Below are 19,365 nucleotides of genomic sequence, written 5' to 3' on the forward strand. Positions count from 1 at the left end.
GGGCTCTTCTTTGCTCCCGACGTGTTTGTTCAGGTTTGTCCACTCGACACGCCGGCAGTTCAGATTTCTCTCTCTAACGCTCCTCCGTTCCTTAAGAACAAAGACCTGGTTACTGAACTAAACAAACTTGGTTCTGTCGTCTCTTCAGTTACAATGGTTCCTGTACGAGGAAAAAATAACCGTTTAAAACACGTCATGTCCTTTCGTCGTTTTGTTTATATGATCTTACCGCGTGGTGTAACCTCTTTAAATGCGGTATTGCCTTTCAAGGTCGAAGGTCACACTTATCGGGTCTTTGTCTCCACAGAGTCTCTAGTTTGTTTTGAGTGTGGTCAATATGGTCATTTAAAGGACTCGTGCCCGAAAAAGTCCACAGATAGAGTCACTAGCCTGAATGGTGATGAACAGCAGGGCTATACTGAGATCGTTGTCGATGATGTAAACAATATGGGTGGTGCTGATGCAGACCCCATTGTAGACAAACAGAGAACCAGGAAAAGAACCCTCCCACCTTCTAGCGACCTCAACGAGCCTGATAATAAGGTCTTGGCCGGTCCTCCAACTTTCGCTCAAGTGGTTAGTGAAGGTTATGGTGGAGCGCGACCTCCTCCTCAGCAGTTTCCTCCAGTTGAGGAAATTCCTCAACCTCCCCCGCCTTCAGAATACTCTGAGGGTAATGTGATAAATGCTGAAAATGTATGTGTTGGCCAGACAGCACCTGAGTCTCTCCAGTGTTCTGAGGGTAAACCTCCATGTGAGGTTGAGCCTCCATGTGTGTCCCCTGCTGAAGCTTGTGTTGATTGTGCCACCCCTCCCTCTGTGGGGAGTGGTGAGTGTGTTGGAACTAGTGATCTGTCTGTGGAATCCTCCATTGAGGCAGCTGAGCCTTGTCAAGCTCATGGTCAGCAGGGTGATAGTGCTGAAGTCTCACATTTTCGTGTCGATGAGCCCGTTGCCTCGGCAATGGACTCTCAATGCAATGATTGTGACTCTGATGGGGGTTCTTCCGTTGCCTCACTGAGTGATGGTGAGGCCGACTTCTCATCGGAGCATGTCTCTGGAGGCTCTGTCCCTCCTGCTGAAATCGTGGATTTCCTACAAAAAACTTACCGTAAAAAGCGCGTGAAAATCTGCGATTTCTTCGTTGATACTCACGCCTTCATTAGTGGGGCTCAGGAAGTTGTACAACAATCTGCGGCCCTTCATATTTCTGATCAATCACTGAAAAGACTGAAGAGGTACCTTGTCACAGCAAGGAAAGAATTAAACCTGTAATGGCTGTGTTGCTGCCTATGTTTCTATGAACATAGCAAGCTTGAACATTAATGGTGGGCGCAGTCAGCTGCGTCGGTCCCAAACTGTGCAATTAGCCAGGAGGGAAAAGATTGATGTACTTTTATTGCAAGAAACTCGTGCCACTGCAGACTGCATGGCTGATTGGCAGCAACAGCTGATTGGCACTTGGTTTTTTAGTAATACAGATTCTGTGAGTGCGGGTATTGCTTTTTTTGTCAGTTCACGTTTGTCTGTCTCCCCCCCCCCCCCCCCATCTTTAAGGAAATCGTACCAGGCTATCTAGCCTCTGTAGAGCTTGCATACAATCAGCAACGATTTATGTTTGTTAACGTCTATGCTCCATACAATCAGCCCTGGTGTTGGGCGAGCGGCTAGGGTGCCGGCTTAGGATCCTAGGATCCTGGGTTCGAATCCCGGTCAATCGCTGAATTAACGCCAGGGGGGTTGACTCAGCCTGTCATCCTTCCGAGGTCGGCAAATTGAGTACCAGTTCACTGGTAATTCCCTGGTTGTCGTTAAAAGGCGGCAAAAAGGGTTGGCGTCAGGAAGGGCATCCGGCCGTAAAACATTGCTTCAAAAAGGGGACCAAAAAACAACAACTAACACGGTCCCCGAAAAGGCCAACCCCCGCGAAAAATGGCCTCTAAACGGTGGTTATGTGTGTTTTTAACGTCTATGCTCCAAGCGATAGCACAGATAGAGGAACTTTTTTTAATCAGTCCTTTAATTTCCTGAGACACCTCTCTTCTGATACGTTGTTGTGCTTAGGGGGTGACTTTAACTGTACTGTAAACCCAACTTTAGATAGGAACAGTGCAGAGCCACATCCAGCTTCAAGTAGGCCTCTTTCCAGTATAATTTCGCGGCATGACCTCAACGATGTATGGCGGCAACAACACCCAAACCTGCAGCAATTTAGCTGGTGTCGGGTTTTACTAAATCATCTTTCACTTGCTCGTCTTGATAAATTTTATATTCCTAACTCTGCTGTCAACCTTGTGACATATACGGCTATTGTCCCTTCTGGTTTCTCTGATCATTCTTTGGTAAAACTGTGCTTTTCTTTTCCTCGTTTCAAACGCCGCACCCTGTATTGGTCCTTTAACACCTCACTTCTGAGCGATCCTTTCTTTAAATCATCCTTTGTGGTTTTTTAGGACAAGGTTGTGGATTTCCAACATCGTTTCCTAAATCTCTGTCAGTGGTGGGACTATGCTAAAGCGGAGATCCGTGTTTTCTGTCAGCAATACAAAACCAATTGCTCTCAAAGTAAACAATTATGTATTGATGCCTTGAAACAAGAAATTCTACGATTGCAGGAAGGTGCTGAGGTCCTCAGTGATGAAAGACGGTGTCAACTCCTCTTTGAAAAACAAACTCTGCTTAAGGAATTAATTCAAGAAAATGGTATTGGTGCCTTAGTCAGGCTGAGAGTGAATGGTTTACTGTCGTCAGACACATGTTGTAAAGATTTCTTTAAGTTTGAGAAGACGACGAAGGCGAGCCAGCAAATGCTTAGTCTTCGGGCTAGTGATGGGCATATTCTTAGTGATAATACGGAGATTGTTCATTTTGTTCGGTCTTATTTTGAGAATGTGTTTTCCTTTAAGCCCAATGATGTGCCTGCAATGCAGAATATTACGACCAATTTACCGCAGATAGATGAGCATCAACGGCATGTCTTGGATGAGAACATTACTCTCGGTGAACTTAAAACTGCGCTCGATGGCCTTGCTGATCATAAGGCTCCTGGTTTTGATGGGCTACCAGCTGAATTTTATAAAACCTTTTGGGACGTGCTTGGTCCTGCTTTGCACTCAGTGTTTTTATACAGTCTGCGTGAGGGATTGTTACCCCTTAGTTGTCGGCGTGCAGTTGTTTGCCTTATCCCTAAGAAAAACGACCTGCAATTGATACAGAACTGGCGTCCAATCTCTCTTCTCTGCACAGATTACAAGATTTTTGCCAAAACGCTAGCTAATCGTGTAAAGACTGTTCTAAGCACAGTTATACATCAGGATCAATCGTACTGTGTTATGCACAGATCTATGCACGATAACATTTTTTTGGTACGTGACCTGTGGGATGTGTGCGCATTTCAACAACAACATACCGGTCTCTTTTTTATTGACCAAGAAAAGGCTTTTGACTCTGTTAATCATGAGTATTTGTTTCACATTTTAAAGCAATTTGGTTTTGGGGCATCCTTTATTTCATATGTATCCTTATTGTATAATCACATTTTTAGCTTGATCAAAATCAATGATGGTCTCTGTTCACCTTTGCGGATTGGGAGGGGAATTCGGCAAGGCTGTCCCTTATCTGGAATATTGTACTCTCTTTGCATTGAGCCCCTTTTGATTCGTTTACGATCTTCTCTTATGGGATTTTCAGTGACTCCCTCAGAAAATCCCGTTATCATTTCGGCCTATGCTGATGATGTATGTGTTGCTGTTCGCAGCAGTAATGACATTGCTCTGCTATTTGAGTGCCTACGGGTTTACTCTCAAGCATGTACAACGCAAATTAATTGGTCGAAATGCAAAGCAGTTTGGGTCGGCGGTACGCCACCTTCTGCCCTTCCAATTCTCCCTATGAATTTGACATGGGAAAAAGAAGGTGTGAAATACCTCGGTGTTTACCTTGGAACCCCAGGCTTTGTCAAAAGGAATTGGGATGGTTTGCTCCACAAAATCAGCAACAAATTAAACAGATGGAGAGGAATTTTGTCGACCTTGTCTTTCCGAGGTCGTGCCCTGGTCATTAACAACCTGGTGGCCCCTCTCTTATGGCATAAAATGATTGCCTTGCAGCCACCTGCAACGTTGGTGTCGTCAATCCAAAAATGTTTACTTGACTTCTTTTGGGATGGCAAACACTGGCTAAAGCCAGAGACTATTTGCCTCCCACTGGCAGAAGGAGGTCATGGGCTTGTGGACATTCTTTGTCGGGTGATGGCCTTCCGAGTCTCCACAGCTCGTCGTTTTATATTTCTGGAGGCCTTGCCCTGGAAATCGACTGCAAACTGTATACTAAAACAAGCCGGCATGCTTGGGTACAATTGTGAACTCTTCTTCATGGAGCTGCAACATGTCGATGCTTCGCTGCTCCCTGACTTTTACCAAGATGTCTTGAACGTCTGGCGGTCCATTTCAATAACTCGCCAAATGGAGACATACAACAGTGAAAGGTTCCTCCGGGAACCCCTTTTCTACAATGCCCTCTTTCCTGCTATTCCTCGCTCACGTGCCTTTGTGCAACGTTTTGTGAGTGCTGGCGTGAAAACGACTCGGGACCTTCGTGACTGTAACAGGAACAGTTGGTTCTCCGCAGGACATCTTCAAGTAAGAACTGGCATCAGATCTTTGAGGAGCGTAGCCAAGGTCCTACAGGAAATCCTGTGTGTTTTTAGGCACCTGGGCCTGAGCTCAACCGCCAACATTGGTGACCACCATACACCACCACAGATCTGTGCTAGCTCTAGCCTGCCAGCTGATAGCGCCACAACATCTATCTTGCTATCCTCATCGCCACTTTCCAGCAAGGATAAAAAGAGACTGTATTGTTTGTGTATCTCAGTTCGGTTTCCCTCGTTACAGCCTCTTTCTTTTGGGGCTCGATGGAAAGAGAAACTGCCTTCTGGGTCTCCCTCCCATCCGCAATGGTCTGCAATGTATGTTTCACCGATTGTTAAAAGGACTGGTGATATTGCTTGGAGACTCGCCCATATGGTGTTGCCCTCCAATGTTTTATTACATCGTTTTAATGAGGATAATTCAGTGGAATGCCCCTTTTGTATGATTTCTGAAGACCTTTTCCATGCTTACGTAGATTGTGCAAGACTCTTTCCCTTCTTTGGTTTTTTATCAACTTTTTTTAATCGTATGAACTTTTCTTTTTCTACACGTGTTTTTATCTTTGGAACACCACTTAGTTATAAAAAACGCTCTGAGACTGCTCTTGCTAATTTCTTAATTTCTATTGGAAAATTAGCAATCTACAAAACAAGAAAAGCAAAGCTCCTGGCAAATGCTGATATTTTATGTGATGTGGTAATTGTGTTTAAGGCTCTAGTCATGGCAAGGTTACGCTTGGAATTTTCTTTTTGCCAAATGAAAGATGATTTACAAACCTTTGTGGAAAAATGGTGTGCAAAGGGTGGGTTTTGTAAACTTGATCATGGTTTGTTAAGTTTTTTATTTTAGTGCTTGGTGTTTTTATTGTTGTTGTTTGGCTGCACATGTTTTGAATTGTGGTGACTTTATTATTTGCATGACTTGTATGGTTTTCTTACCTTTATAATAAAAGAGCTTCAAAAGTCAAAGTCTCTCTCTCTCTCTCTCTCTCTCTCCATCCTAGATGTGGGGGATCTCCGGGTCGCTCCTCGGAGATCAATCAGCTGTCTCCATGCCACAGGCTTGTTCGAGAGAACTGTCCAAGGCCATACAACAACAATAACAAGAACTTCCACACTGTCTTCAATGTCATTCTTCCCTCCAGGTCTTCAAGACAGCTGTTCACTACCATCTCAAGTCATCCCCCATCCAAAATCATGATATTTTCTACACCCGTTAAACCACCCCCACTCCCAAAAGTTCTTCTTATGTATCCATCTTCTCCACACTTTGCGTTCTCTCTTACCCGTCACCGTTACCTGCATCTCTTTTTGTCTGTCTTCATCTGTTTTCTCCCTCTGCTCTGCTGTTGCCATTTACCCCATCTCTTTCTGTTGTTCCTTTTGTTCTGTTGCGTCCTTATCCGTTCTGTGTTCTAGCTCTTCCAGGAGCCTTGACTCTGTGTACAAAAACATGATAGCAGTTTATTCAGTGAAATAACCACGAGGAAGTGTTGTGGCATTTGGACTGGACGTGTGGGTGGACATTGTATACCGAAAAGTTTGCAAAGCAAAGTAGTGCACACAAAACACAATCCACCACAGCACAAATATTTGTCAGTTTAAATCTGTTTTCATTGGCATTTCAAGCATCTTTTCTGGGCAAAGCTCTGTGGGATGTGTTTTGTTGACTTTTTGGTTAAAAATAATACTAATTATAGCAAACCACTCACTATGGTGCTATGCTGTGTGAATATCAGTCCCAGATGACTCAGAGGAATGAATGTGAGAACTCAACATTTAAGTGTCGCACAATATCTCAGTGGGCATATATTCTCCTCTGAATTGTCCGCTTAAGGTGTAATTTCTGGGGATAGAAAGTACATCTTTTTAAAATGCTTATGATAGCAGTATATTATCAAGAATGCCATGTTTCTTTCGTAAGGAGAGGATAGGCTAGGAGAGGTATATATTTAGACCATCAAAGTAGTGTGTGTGTGTGTATATATATATATATGTGTGTGTGTGTGTGTGTGTGTGTGTGTGTGTGTGTGTGTGTGTGTGTGTGTGTTTATGTGTGAATAAGAGAGAGAGAGAATTTTGAGGAACAGAAATGAAAAAACGAGATGTGTGTGTGTGAGGTGTGGGGGCAGTGTATGGTGTTAGGCCCGCTGTCCTGTCTGCACTCCTTCAAAGGCATTCATTCTGTTATACATATCATTAATTCGGGATTTGAATGTTTAACATATGTAACCAAAATTATGGGAATAAAGGGATTTTAGGTTCACATCAGAAGGTGAACCGAACTGATGGAAATCTAAAGTGCCTCCACATAGTCAACTAGCAATGTATGTCAGTCCTTGGGGAGGCAGAGACCAACATCAAGCTCACCTTTAGTGCTGGTGGCAGCTGGTCAAATCCGTCTCTGGTACACCACCTCATTTGTAAAGGGTGGTGTCAAGTTGATCACTCTTCTGAAACAGCTGAATACCTGATAATGTCTTTACTGTGAAGGCAAAGACTCCAAATCCTTTCCTTTCCCAACCCCGTACCATTTGTACCATTACACATTTTTTCCTGCAGCATGTTTATTTCAAATCCCACGAAATAGGAGAAGCTCCAATTCAATTTTATACCTCCTCCGCAACTTGACCTGGTGGCGGCACTGAAATCTTCAAGAACTGAACTGTACTTTTCTGTGTATAAAATGTGGGCTCATTAAAGAGCAACGTGACATAGGGCAAGAGGCACCAGGACTGACTGACAGTAGAGCACCAGGGCCATATGTGAACACTGCAAGCAAGGGAATTAATGAGCAGTGAAAGAGCGAATGAGTGAGGACAGCGAACTCAGATACCTGCCACGAAGAGGGTTTGATCAGGTAGGGTTAACAAGTGATGAAATGATGGTAGGTAGTGATGGTAGAGGTAGTGGGGTAACATCAGATGGTGGTGCACCGCTATCTTGAAACCCTGGCTGGTAGAGTGACATTAAACCTCAGTTACACAAATGAGAGAAAAGAGGAGCAAAATAATAAATATGTGTCATAAGCCTGAGAGGATAAAAGAGTGGAGGTGGGCTTCAACCCTATCACCTTCTTTCCTCACTCTTTTCCAGGTCTTTCTCAGATGGTCTTCTGCCTTCACCTTAGAAAGTTGCAAATATCACCGTTATTTACAAGAAGGGTTCCAAGATTATAGGAAAACTGATGGAATCAAACCATTACTACAAACATCAGGTATTATCTCTTCTCCAACCAGATTCGGTGGCATTGCCATTAGAGCATCTGCTCTGAGTCTGGGAATTTGGTCGTGCCATGACCCGTGAGCTGCACACACACCCAACTCGCACTCCGACTCCCTCTCTCTCTGGTGTATGCCTCCCTGGCACTTTACCCACTTAAAGGTTTGGGTGAGGCACACCTCACCCAGGATGAATATCCCTCTGTATATTGCAGTGTTCTGCAATGTCTGGGGTGCTGAGTTGGTCCCAGGGTGACACGGAACCTGTGTCGCTTTTGGTCACCTTCCCTACTAAAGGTTCTTCTACATTCACTATTATACACTCACTCTTCTAAAGTAATATGTTTGAACTCGGGTTGATCGAGGGTTTCCAGTACCGGATGCAATCCAAAGAGAGATGAGTGAGTTTTGTTGGTCGTGGTTGGAATAAAGGATTAACTCAGATTCCGAATGCCTCGGACGTCTTTTCTTTCCACGCTAAAGAATCACTTAAAAAGAAAAATAACTCGTATTCGGATCCTTATTCGGATCGACACCAACATCAAATCAATTCGTCCTTGCCACACACCCATCCTCTCCACCCAATTTCGTCTGAATCCATAAACAACTTCTAAAGACATCCTGTTCACAAATAAACAACAAGACAGGGGTGAAAACATAACCTACAGTCATGTGAAAAAGTAAGGACACCCCATGTAAAGTTTTGACTTTTTCAACATATTTCAACATACAGCTATTTGATCTTCATTTCAACAATATTGATAGATAAAGGTGATATAATATCATGAAACATTTACATTTTGTAATCCATTGTATAATTTAAATAAACATAAATGCAAATTTCGCATGTGGAAAAAGTAAGTACACCCCTACATTTATCACTACTTCAAATACCTAAAATTAGAATCAGGTGCACCAGCTCAGGTGCAAATGATTAGAACATTGTTAGAGAGGATCTTGGAGGAACCAGTCTTATTTAAACCTCAGACATTTAGTTTGGTTTGCTCATTGTTGTTGAAGTGTGCGGCGTCACCATGCCTCGATCAAAAGAGCTCTCTGAGGCCTTCAGAAAGAAGGCGTTTGATGCCTACGAGTCTGGGAAGGGATTTAAAAAGATCTCCAAACAATTTGAAATCAATCATTCGACTGTCCGGAAGATCATCTACAAGTGGAGAAGATTCCAAACAACTGCCAACTTATTCAGGCAAGGCCGCCCCAGCAAGTTCAGCCCGAGAGCAGACCGCAAGATGCTGAAAGAAGTCTCTAAGAACCCCAGAATGTCATCACGGGACCTACAGGTAGCTCTTGCCACTGTTGATGTCAAAGTGCATGAGTCTACCATTAGAAAGAGGCTGCACAAATTTGATCTACATGGGAGGTGTGCCAGGAGGAAACCTTTGCTGTCCAGAAAGAACATCAGGGCAAGAATAAAGTTTGCCAATGAACACCTAGGCAAAGATCAGCACTTCTGGAACAATGTGCTCTGGACAGATGAGTCAAAGGTAGAGCTATATGGCCACAGTACCAGAAGACATGTTTGGTGAAAACCAAAAACAGTATTTGACCACAAGAACCTGATACCAACTGTAAAGCATGGTGGTGGAAATATTATGGTTTGGGGCAGCTTTGCTACATCAGGGCCTGGGCAGCTCACCATCATAGAATCCACTATGAATTCTTCATTGTACCAGAGGGTGCTTGAGGATAATGTGAGGCCATCTGTCGGAAAGTTGAAGCTCAACCGAAGGTGGACCTTGCAACAAGACAATGACCCTAAACATACCAGTAAATCCACCAAGGAATGGCTGAAAAGAATGAAATGGAGGGTTCTGGAATGGCCAAGTCAAAGCCCGGATCTAAATCCCATCGAGATGTTGTGGGGGGATTTGAAACGAGCTGTGCATGCAAGAAACCCCTCAAACATCGCACAGCTGAAAGAATTCTGCATGGAGGAGTGGGCAAAAATTTCTCCCAGTCGATGTCAGAGACTGGTAGACAGTTATAAGAAACGCCTACTTGAGGTTGTTTCTGCCAAAGGGGGCAATACCACCTATTAGAGCCAAGGGTGTACTTACTTTTTCCACATACGAAATTTGCATTTATGTTTATTTAAATTATACAATGGACTACAAAATGTAAATGTTTCATGATATTTGTTGTATTATATCACCTTTATCTATCAATATTGTTCAAATGAGATCAAATAGCTGTATGTTGAAATATGTTGAAAAAGTCAAAACTTTACATGGAGTGTACTTACTTTTTCACGTGACTGTATGTCCACCTTCTGTGGTGGAGGTAATGAATCATGTTTTGACCATCTCTGACAGAATTCCAGTGACATTTCCAGCCCTACCATTCTTGAGTTTGCCTATAGGCAAGCTTCAACAGTGTGCTAGTGGGCAGTTCAGCCGTATGGGGTTGAACAGGTCTCTGATGGACACTCTTTAGTTCTTCAATATGGAATTGAATGGATGTTTAACTGTGGATCCATTAAGTGACCTCATGAATGAGCAAGAACACGGCTACACCCAAATATCTAATAAAAAGACATCCAAAGAAACAGGAAAGGTGACGCATCTACTGTACATGGATGTTTTAAAACTCTTTGCACCAAAGACAAAAGGTTGGCAGAACAACTGAAAATTAGTGAAACAGTTCTCCGACAACATCCAAATATAATTTGGCTATAAAAGTGTGACAAATGCACATTCGTGCAAGGTAGATCAACAAAAACGGACAAAATAAAAATCGACATAGATACAACAATACAGGAGCTAGACAATGAAGCATCTTACAAATAAATACCTTGGAGTAGAAGAGGGCCACAAAATTTGTCATAAAAATGCGCAAAACAATTACCAAAGAATACCTGTGCAGAACGAGGCTGATCCTGAAAACACATCTCACCCATAAACCAACTAGCAGTACCAGTGTTCCAATAGAGCTACTGAATAGTAAACTGGCCACAAGGAGATATCAAAAAACGAGATATCAAAACAAGAAAACTCCTCATTATCCACAAAATGTTCTACAAAAATTAATGAATCACAAGAATCTACCTGCCGAGGAAAGAAGGAGGTGGCGGCCTAGTGGAACTGAACCAAGTGCACAGAATGATGACTGTAGAGTACATGAAAAGCTCAACAGACTATCGAATACAATTTGTGTACAAGCATGAACACAACAAACCAGAAAAGGTATCTCTCCCTCACCTTGTAAAATACTACCAAAAGCAGGTGCGAATAGAAGATGTCACGTACCAAACCGAAACAGCAACAAATACAGCCCCACCGGTTGCAAAAAAAAAGACCAAATAAAAATATAAAATTAAATATCAACAGATATATAGTGACAACTGGGAGAAAGACAAAAGAGTAGGGAAATGTAAAAAAAAAAAAAGAGTTGGAAAAATTAGGAATAGACAAAGAAGGATCACTGGAATGGCTAAGAGGTCAGCTCAACTGGAACAGAGAACAAATCATTATAAATGCTGAAGACCAAAGATGCTACATGAAAGGCTTTAATAAGATGACAGGACTGAGTCAATCAGACAAGTGCAGGTTCTGCAAAGTAAAAACAGAAAGCACAAGTCACGTCCTATCAGGATGTAAAAAACTCATGTCAGAACAGCTGTACACACAAAGGCACAACAAGGTATATAGAGTGATCCACTGGTACATTTGCAGAAATTTCAATATCCCAGTTCCATAAAATTCAAGGAAACATTAACCAAAAACAATCATTGAAAACAAGGACATAATGCTGTTGTATTATGATCACATCACTGATGATGATCACTGCTGATCACATCCAGCATGAACATAGAAAACAAAGCCACTGCGACTCGATATTGTACTCAGATACAAAAAGGAAAAGAGGCATTGCTAATTCAGATGTCATTACCCAGTGATTCTGGTCCAAACAACGTGGAAATCAAGAAATTGACCAAATATAAAGACCTCAAGAATGAAGTAAAAAGATACTGGAAGCTGAAGAGTGTCGAAATTGTTCCAGTGATAATTGGAGCAATGGGAATGATAAAGAAGAACCTCACAAAGATCATACAAAACATCCCTGGGAGCATTACCACAAACGAACTACAGTTGTAGGCTGTACGAGGCTCAGTGACAATCCTGAAAAGAGCCCTCGGAACAAGACTTTGAGGACAAGAAAACTTCACATCTTGGTCCATGAATCGATGTCCTGCTCCACGATCGTTCCACCTTCTGAAACCCGCATATGGAGATAACAACCAATGACGCAAACACACTCACACTCACACCTCGTTATAATGATGCAAAAAGCTCAAACACACAGCAAGAGTTATAAAATTTCAATAGTACTCGTACTTGCTCAAACTCAAGTTTAAAAGTTGCCAAAGGATATTTAGATTTCAACTTGTTCAATTATTGATGTTTCATGTTATGACTGAAAGAAAAATGTTCCATAGTGTGTCAAGCGTCACTTGTTTTACACGTTGTTGATGAGGATTTTTTTAAAGGATATGGTGTCTCAGATTTACCACCTTGAAGCATATAACGAGTGCCTTTCTTGTGACGTGTTTGAAGGTAGATACAATTTTGATATGGGTGACTACATACATGACGTGGAGTGTTTTAATGACTGTTTGGATCACAACTGAGGTTTGATGCGATTCACAGGTGTTATTTTTATTTTTGCTCCGTATATTTTTATCATTCCAGCCTCTGCAATGCACTACAGGTTCATGTTACCTGAATTCGGTACTTGAGCCTCAACTCAGGGTTGCACCTTGTAGATTGGCTAGAGTAGGAATTTGCAACTTGTCTAGGAAGCTTGCAATAAGTCATCTCCTCTCTGAAAAAGGCTGATGTTGGATTAACGGTTAAGGTGGCTGGCTTGAGATCTTAGGGTCTTGAGTTCAAGCCCCTGTCATGCGTTGAACTTGGGTTCACTCAGCCTGTCATCCGTCCGAGTTTGGAAAAATGAATACCAGCTTACTGGGATGAATGAGCCATTCGAGTATCCTGCGTCGGAGTGGCGACCCGTCCAGGATTGTGCCCCCTAATCCTGCGTCGGAGTGGCGACCCGTCCAGGATTGTGCCCCCTAATCCTGCGTCGGAGTGGCAACCCGTCCCGGATTGTGCCCCCTAATCCTGCGTCGGAGTGGTGACCCATCCAGGATTGTGCCCCCTAATCCTGTGTCGGAGTGGTGATCCATCCAGGATTGTTCCCCCTAATCCTGCGTCGGAGTGGCGATCCATCCAGGATTGTGCCCCCTAATCCTGCGTCGGAGTGGCGACCCATCCAGGATTGTGCCCCCCTAATCCTGCGTCGGAGTGGCCACCCATCCAGGATTGAGCGCCCTCATCCTGCGTCGGAGTGGCGACCTGTCCAGGATTGTGCCCTCTAATCCTGCGTCAGAGTGGTGATCCATCCAGGATTGTGCCCCCTAATCCTGCGTCGGAGTGGTGATCCATCCAGTATTGTGCCCCCTAATCCTGCGTCGGAGTGGTGATCCATCCAGGATTGTGCCCCCTAATCCTGCGTCGGAGTGGCGATCCATCCAGGATTGTGCCCCCTAATCCTGCGTCAGAGTGGCGACCCGTCCAGGATTGTGCCCCCTAATCCTGCGTCAGAGTGGCCACCCATCCAGGATTGTGCGCCCTCATCCTGCGTCGGAGTGGCGACCTGTCCAGGATTGTGCCCCCTAATCCTGCGTCGGAGTGGCGACCCATCCAGGATTGTTCCCCCTAATCCTGCGGCGGAGTGGTGACCCATCCAGGATTGTGCCCCCTAATCCTGCGTCGGAGTGGCGACCCATCCATGATTGTGCCCCCTAATCCAGCATCGGAGTGGTGACCCATCCAGGATTGTGCCCCCTAACCCTGCGTCGGAGTGGTGACCCATCCAGGATTGTGCCCCCTAATCCTGCGTCGGAGTGGCGACCCATCCAGGATTGTGCCCCCAAGCCATGTAAACTGTTTCACCAGCCCTATGCATCTGAAGATACAAAAGGAGTGGTCTTCTTGTTCTCTGTTGAAAGACACTACTGTGGGACCTTTAACATCCACCAGAAATCATTGCTCACGGATGGATCCTTCGTGTCCTATTCTAAGGACGGAACACTTTTCGATTCAACGAATCGCCTGCGAAACACAAATCTGGCAGTTTATTGCCAGGTTGGGAATCAAACCTCGATGACAGCTCAAAAAGAAGTGCACTACCTCTATGCCATCCTCAGTATAGATCACAGTATATTTGATGACTCAAATGATGAGCCAAATGACCTTGCGCCTCCCTCGAGTTTTACTTATTTTATTTTCCTTCGAAATCAAGAATAATGATCCCAGCACCCTACCCTAAGGACAGCTTTCTATGGGAATGTGTTGTTAATTGCTGAAGCCACGAGCCTTGCCATATTTACAGTAGCACATCAAACACATGTTCGAACAGCTGCTGCTTCGACTGCCAATGTCGGGGTGTGCTGTGATATGTGAGACGGTTTGATGCATGAGCGATGAGAAGTGGGGTGATGGGGGTTGCCCCCAAGGGTGCAGCAGAGATGGGAGAAGGAGAACAAAAAACATGAAGGCTGCACCATAGTCAAGGAGGTGAAGATGAATTGGGAAAAGGAGAGCACGTCAGGGATGGAGAACATGGGAGGTTGGGATATCGGCAATCAATGAGAAGTTACTCGGGCAACTATTTAGATAATTAATTCAGATTAGAAATAGAGATTGCTTTGATCAGCTTAGGTAATATTTGGCACCTGAAATTAAAATCGATTTTGTAAGCAAAAATGCAAGTGAAACTATAAATACATTTGTATATGATCATATTCATTAGACAATTTATCCATGTATGTCAGTAATCTCAAAGCAGAGGATTATATTGCTTTTTACCATTTTAAGATCGTGAGCCATTGTAACATTTTTATTGATTATTTTTGACAATGTAATACACGTTTCATACGTTTCTATACTTTGTCGTTTTTGGTACATATGTCACCAAGGGGCCCCAGAAACAGACAGTAAGCCACAAGATATCAACGTCAATGTTTCTTACTGTCAGGTTCACCTTCAGCCATTTCTTGCAGGTTTTTTTTGTTTTTGCATTGAGCAAGGATCCTGATAAATCTTCTTTTTTCATTTCAGGTACCATTTCTTTTTCACATTTATCATTTTTTTCATTTCTGCAATTTCAATGAGCATTCATTTTTCTCTGACATCTTTAAAGATCGAGGCATCTAGCATGTCAGGAACTGTAGCTTAACGAGTATAGTTTCTACTTGAGATGTGTTATAGAGCTGCAGGTTTTTGCTATCGATCTTTTTGTTTCCTCGCAATTCGTGCAGATGAATCTCCATTTTTGCACATGGCAAGGTTAGAGAGTAACATAAATAATAACGATACCGAAGTTGATGGCACGCCATCGAAACGCCCCACGCTTCGCACCTAAAGCAATGCTGGAAGATGGAAAAAAATTCCACCAGAATGACCAAACATCACATTTTGAATTTTAATGACCCCGGGGGCATGAACCAGAGGTCAAATCCAAAAATATTGTTACATATTTCATGTGTCCACCAGTGTTGATTGCATGTACAAAGTTTCGTTTAAAATGTTTTTAAAATGTGCACATTACGTTTTTTGTCATTTGACCTTTTGACTTCTGACTTCAGGGGGCAGTGTGGGACCAAAAAAGGCATTGCTCTTGCCTCTTCGTGCCATATGGTGATCATGACTACCAAGTTTGGTGAATTTCTGCACAACCGTTTAGGAGGAGATAGCGTGACAGACGGACGGAGCTGATTACAATATCCCCCCCATTTTTAATTCAGCGAAGTTCAGGGGAGCTTATGCGATGGCACGTCGTCAGTCCGTCCGTAAACACTTAAAAATTCTTCTCCGAAACCGCTGATGGGTTTGCGACCAAATTTGCACAACTTATAGTTGTTGTGTTGTGACTAAAGTTTGTTCACGGCGTTAAAAAAAATTGGAGTCAAAGGGGGTCTACCGGGGGTCAAAGTGGATCCAGGTTTGAACCCCCAAAATAGGAATTTGCTTTTTCCTCTGAAACTACACACACGATTTCGATGAAACGTCACCACAACCTTCATCATCCGCGATGTACCAATGTTTGTTCAAGGCATTGGAAAAATTAGGGTCTGAGGGGGTACACGGGGGTGGGAGGGGGGTGTAGTCCCCGAAAATAGGTATTTTTTTATTTGTTTGTTTAAAGTCTTATGATTATGTTAGTATGATTCTACATGCTGCCCTGTCTTCTATCTAGCAAGTATTGAAATTGGTTTGAAATCACTTTAGTCATTGCAGTATACTGTTCATTCTACCAGGTGAGCGCCAGGGGTATTGCCCCTATGTTTTTCAAAAAGTGTGCGGGAAAAAAGCAATGGTAGTTTGTCTTACCCCTGACTTCCCTTGGCTTTTGAGGTCCACGATCATGCAGTGAGTCTGGAAAAAGTTCTACTTTAGTAAAATGTGTGTTATGGTTTTCTTGGCAATCATTGCATTTTGAAACATTGCTCTGCACAAGTAAGAGCATTTTCCTTGTGGTGAGTCCATAGTTTCATTACCCTTCTTGACTGAAGGCACAGAATGTGTTGCGCTCCAAATTCTAAGGCCCCTCCATCTTCTTGGCACTGATTATTAACGCCAAACTCTCTACTGCATGAAGAGTTTTGTTGTAAGCCATAAGTCGTCTACGCACAAAGAAAAAGATTATCACATGAGAAGTTTACTGTTTTGATTTTACCTTGAGCCACGAAAGATTTACGAGTCTTCCAGCACTCAGAACTTGAATGTACTCATATATCTTATTTAGTTGAAAGGGTTTGGGTTATTAAATGTGGCTGAAAAAAGAACACGTGATTTTGTAAAGTATAGCTTCCATAGACTAAATGTGGATCTTTCGTATCTAAGTTCTGTCTTTGGTTCCTTCTTTCTTTAGGTATGGCCTTGGAAAAGTCATGACAGATCTTGTACAAGTCGCAGGGTTTTCTTATTAAATGCTCCATGTTGTTAGTGCTGCCACACTCCATGACACCGAGCTATATTTAAATGCACATCATCAGGAAATCCTAATTCTTATTTACCGGCCTATCCCCAACAACTACAGCGGACATTTGCAAGTTACTGTGCAGATCAATATGCTGCACTCCACCATTTTGTTTTTGCCTCAACTTGCATATCCAACACTCGTCCAAATTTCCTCATAGCACAAGACCCACCTCAAGACCCACAATAAGGTTTTCACAAAGAAACATGGAGTTTATAAATCACTAAAACCCAGTTTAAAACAAGAATGACCGCACTGTGGTCACAACCTGCGACACAAACTATACATTCTTCACCTCCTCTGTCCACTCAACTCCCTTATCCTTGCTGTTAAAGGTATTATACAATTCATTGCCGATGGTCTTCGTGGTTTTATTACTCCCGCCAGGGAGTAATGCATTCGATCGTGTCCGTGTGTGTGTGTGTGTGTGTGTGTGTGTTTGTGAACAAGATATCTGGAAAAGTTCTGCACGGATTTGGATGAAAGTTGGTGGGATGATTGCCCTTGGGATAAGGAAGAATTGATTAGTTTTTGGTGAAGCTCAGGGTATTATTCCGGATCCAGGAATTTTTTGAAGGATTTTTGTTACGATTGGAAGATAGGGCTCATTTTTTTTTAAACATTATCTTCTATATATTCTATATTTAACATTCTGACATGAAAATAGTTTTCATATTTGTTGTAAATGTAGTTTAAACTCGTGGTTATGCGTTAGAGCGGTGTATTTTGTTAGCAGCGTCTTCTTCAATGTTCATTTGTTTTTTTCTAATAAAGACATATTCTGTCATTTTAAAACAACCAAAGTGTGTATTAGGTTTCCCCGTTTTATAAAATGTATCTATTGATACGTGTAATGCTTTAAAACTGTTTTTTTTGTTTTTTTTGTTTTTTTACCTCAGAAGAGATATTGTGGCGGACACAAAAGCCCACTGGCGTGGTGACATCATTCCACGCACCAAGTGGGCGGTGGCCACGCCCGAGGGGTAGGCGTGGCCTCATGATATACACCGGGCGACCAGCCCGGAGCAGTTCAGTGTTACAGTGTGCTCTTACAATAAAGACGTTTATATGTTACCGCTTGTCCGCTTCCTCCTTGCTCACAAGCAGCGCGCGTAACGCCGCGCTTTACTGGTGACCCTCGACGTTGGATCTGCCGTAGCGATCCTTCCGAACACGACGCCATTGCAATGGCCAACGACAAGGCAATGGCGATTAAACTTCCCGAATTTTGGGAGGCCCAGGCCGAAGTCTGGTTCGTTCAAGCCGAAGCCCAATTTCAGCTTCGGCGCCTCACCAACGACGACCTGCGCTACTGCCATGTCGTCGCCTCCCTCGGGCCCGGCACGGCCGCTCGAGTTGTGTCCGTCCTTTGCCACCCACCGGACGGCCACAAGTATGAGGCACTCAAGCGGCTACTCCTAGCCACGTTCGGCCTCACGGACGACGCACGGGCCGACCGCCTCCTGGATCTCCCCGAGCTCGGTGAGACGCGCCCGTCGGTCCGAATGGACCATATGCTGTCACTGTTGGGCGACGAAGCCCCCGGTTCGCTATTCCGGGCGCTTTTCCGGCGCCAACTTCCAGCGCAGGTTCGCCTCGCGTTGGCCGGGACCGAGCTAACGGAACCCCGAGCATTGGCAGCCGAGGCGGACAGGTACTTCGCCGCTTCGGACACGCGGGCGAGCGTCGGCGTGGCCGTCACGGCCCTCGACGCTGATGTTCAGCAGCATGTTCCACAGCATCAGCTTCTACAGCACGCTGATGTTCAGCAGCATGCTGATATGCACCTCGTGAACGCCGCCACGCCCCGCCCACCGCCGCGGCGAAAACCGCCACCGCGGGGAAACCCGCCAACTCCACCGGCCTGGCGGAGCCAGCCGCACTCCTCCAGCTCCACCACCTGGTGCTGGTTCCACGCCAAGTTCGGCCATGAAGCTCGGCGGTGTCATCCGCCATGCTCCTTCAACGGGTCGGGAAACGCCCGGGCCGGCGCTCAATAGTGGCGATGAGCGCCGGCCGTTCGAGCAGCCTGCTGTTCATAACGGACACCTTCTCCGGGCGCCGTTACCTGTGCGACACGGGAGCGCAGGTGAGTGTCATTCCCGCCGGCACGTCAGACAAGCACGCCGTGGGTGGGGGCCCCGCGCTGCTTGCCGCGAACGGGACGCCCATCCGTACGTACGGAAAATGCTGCCTCTCTCTGCGGTTTGGAGGGCAGGTTTTCCGATGGACGTTCGTCACCGCCGACGTGCCCATGGCACTGCTTGGCGCGGACTTCCTGTGCGCTAATGGGCTCCTGGTCGACGTCAAGCGCAGACGGCTTGTCCAGGCCGAGACGTTCAGCTCGCTCGCTTGTGCGTTGCCCAGCTCAACGAGCGGCTTGCCAAGCGGCTTGCCGAACGATTCGGTTCCGGCCACGTTGGTCTGTACGCT

This window comes from Myxine glutinosa, chromosome 12, assembly GCF_964187855.1.
Source record: "Myxine glutinosa chromosome 12, kmMyxGlut1.1, whole genome shotgun sequence".
Lineage (NCBI taxonomy): Eukaryota > Metazoa > Chordata > Myxini > Myxiniformes > Myxinidae > Myxine > Myxine glutinosa.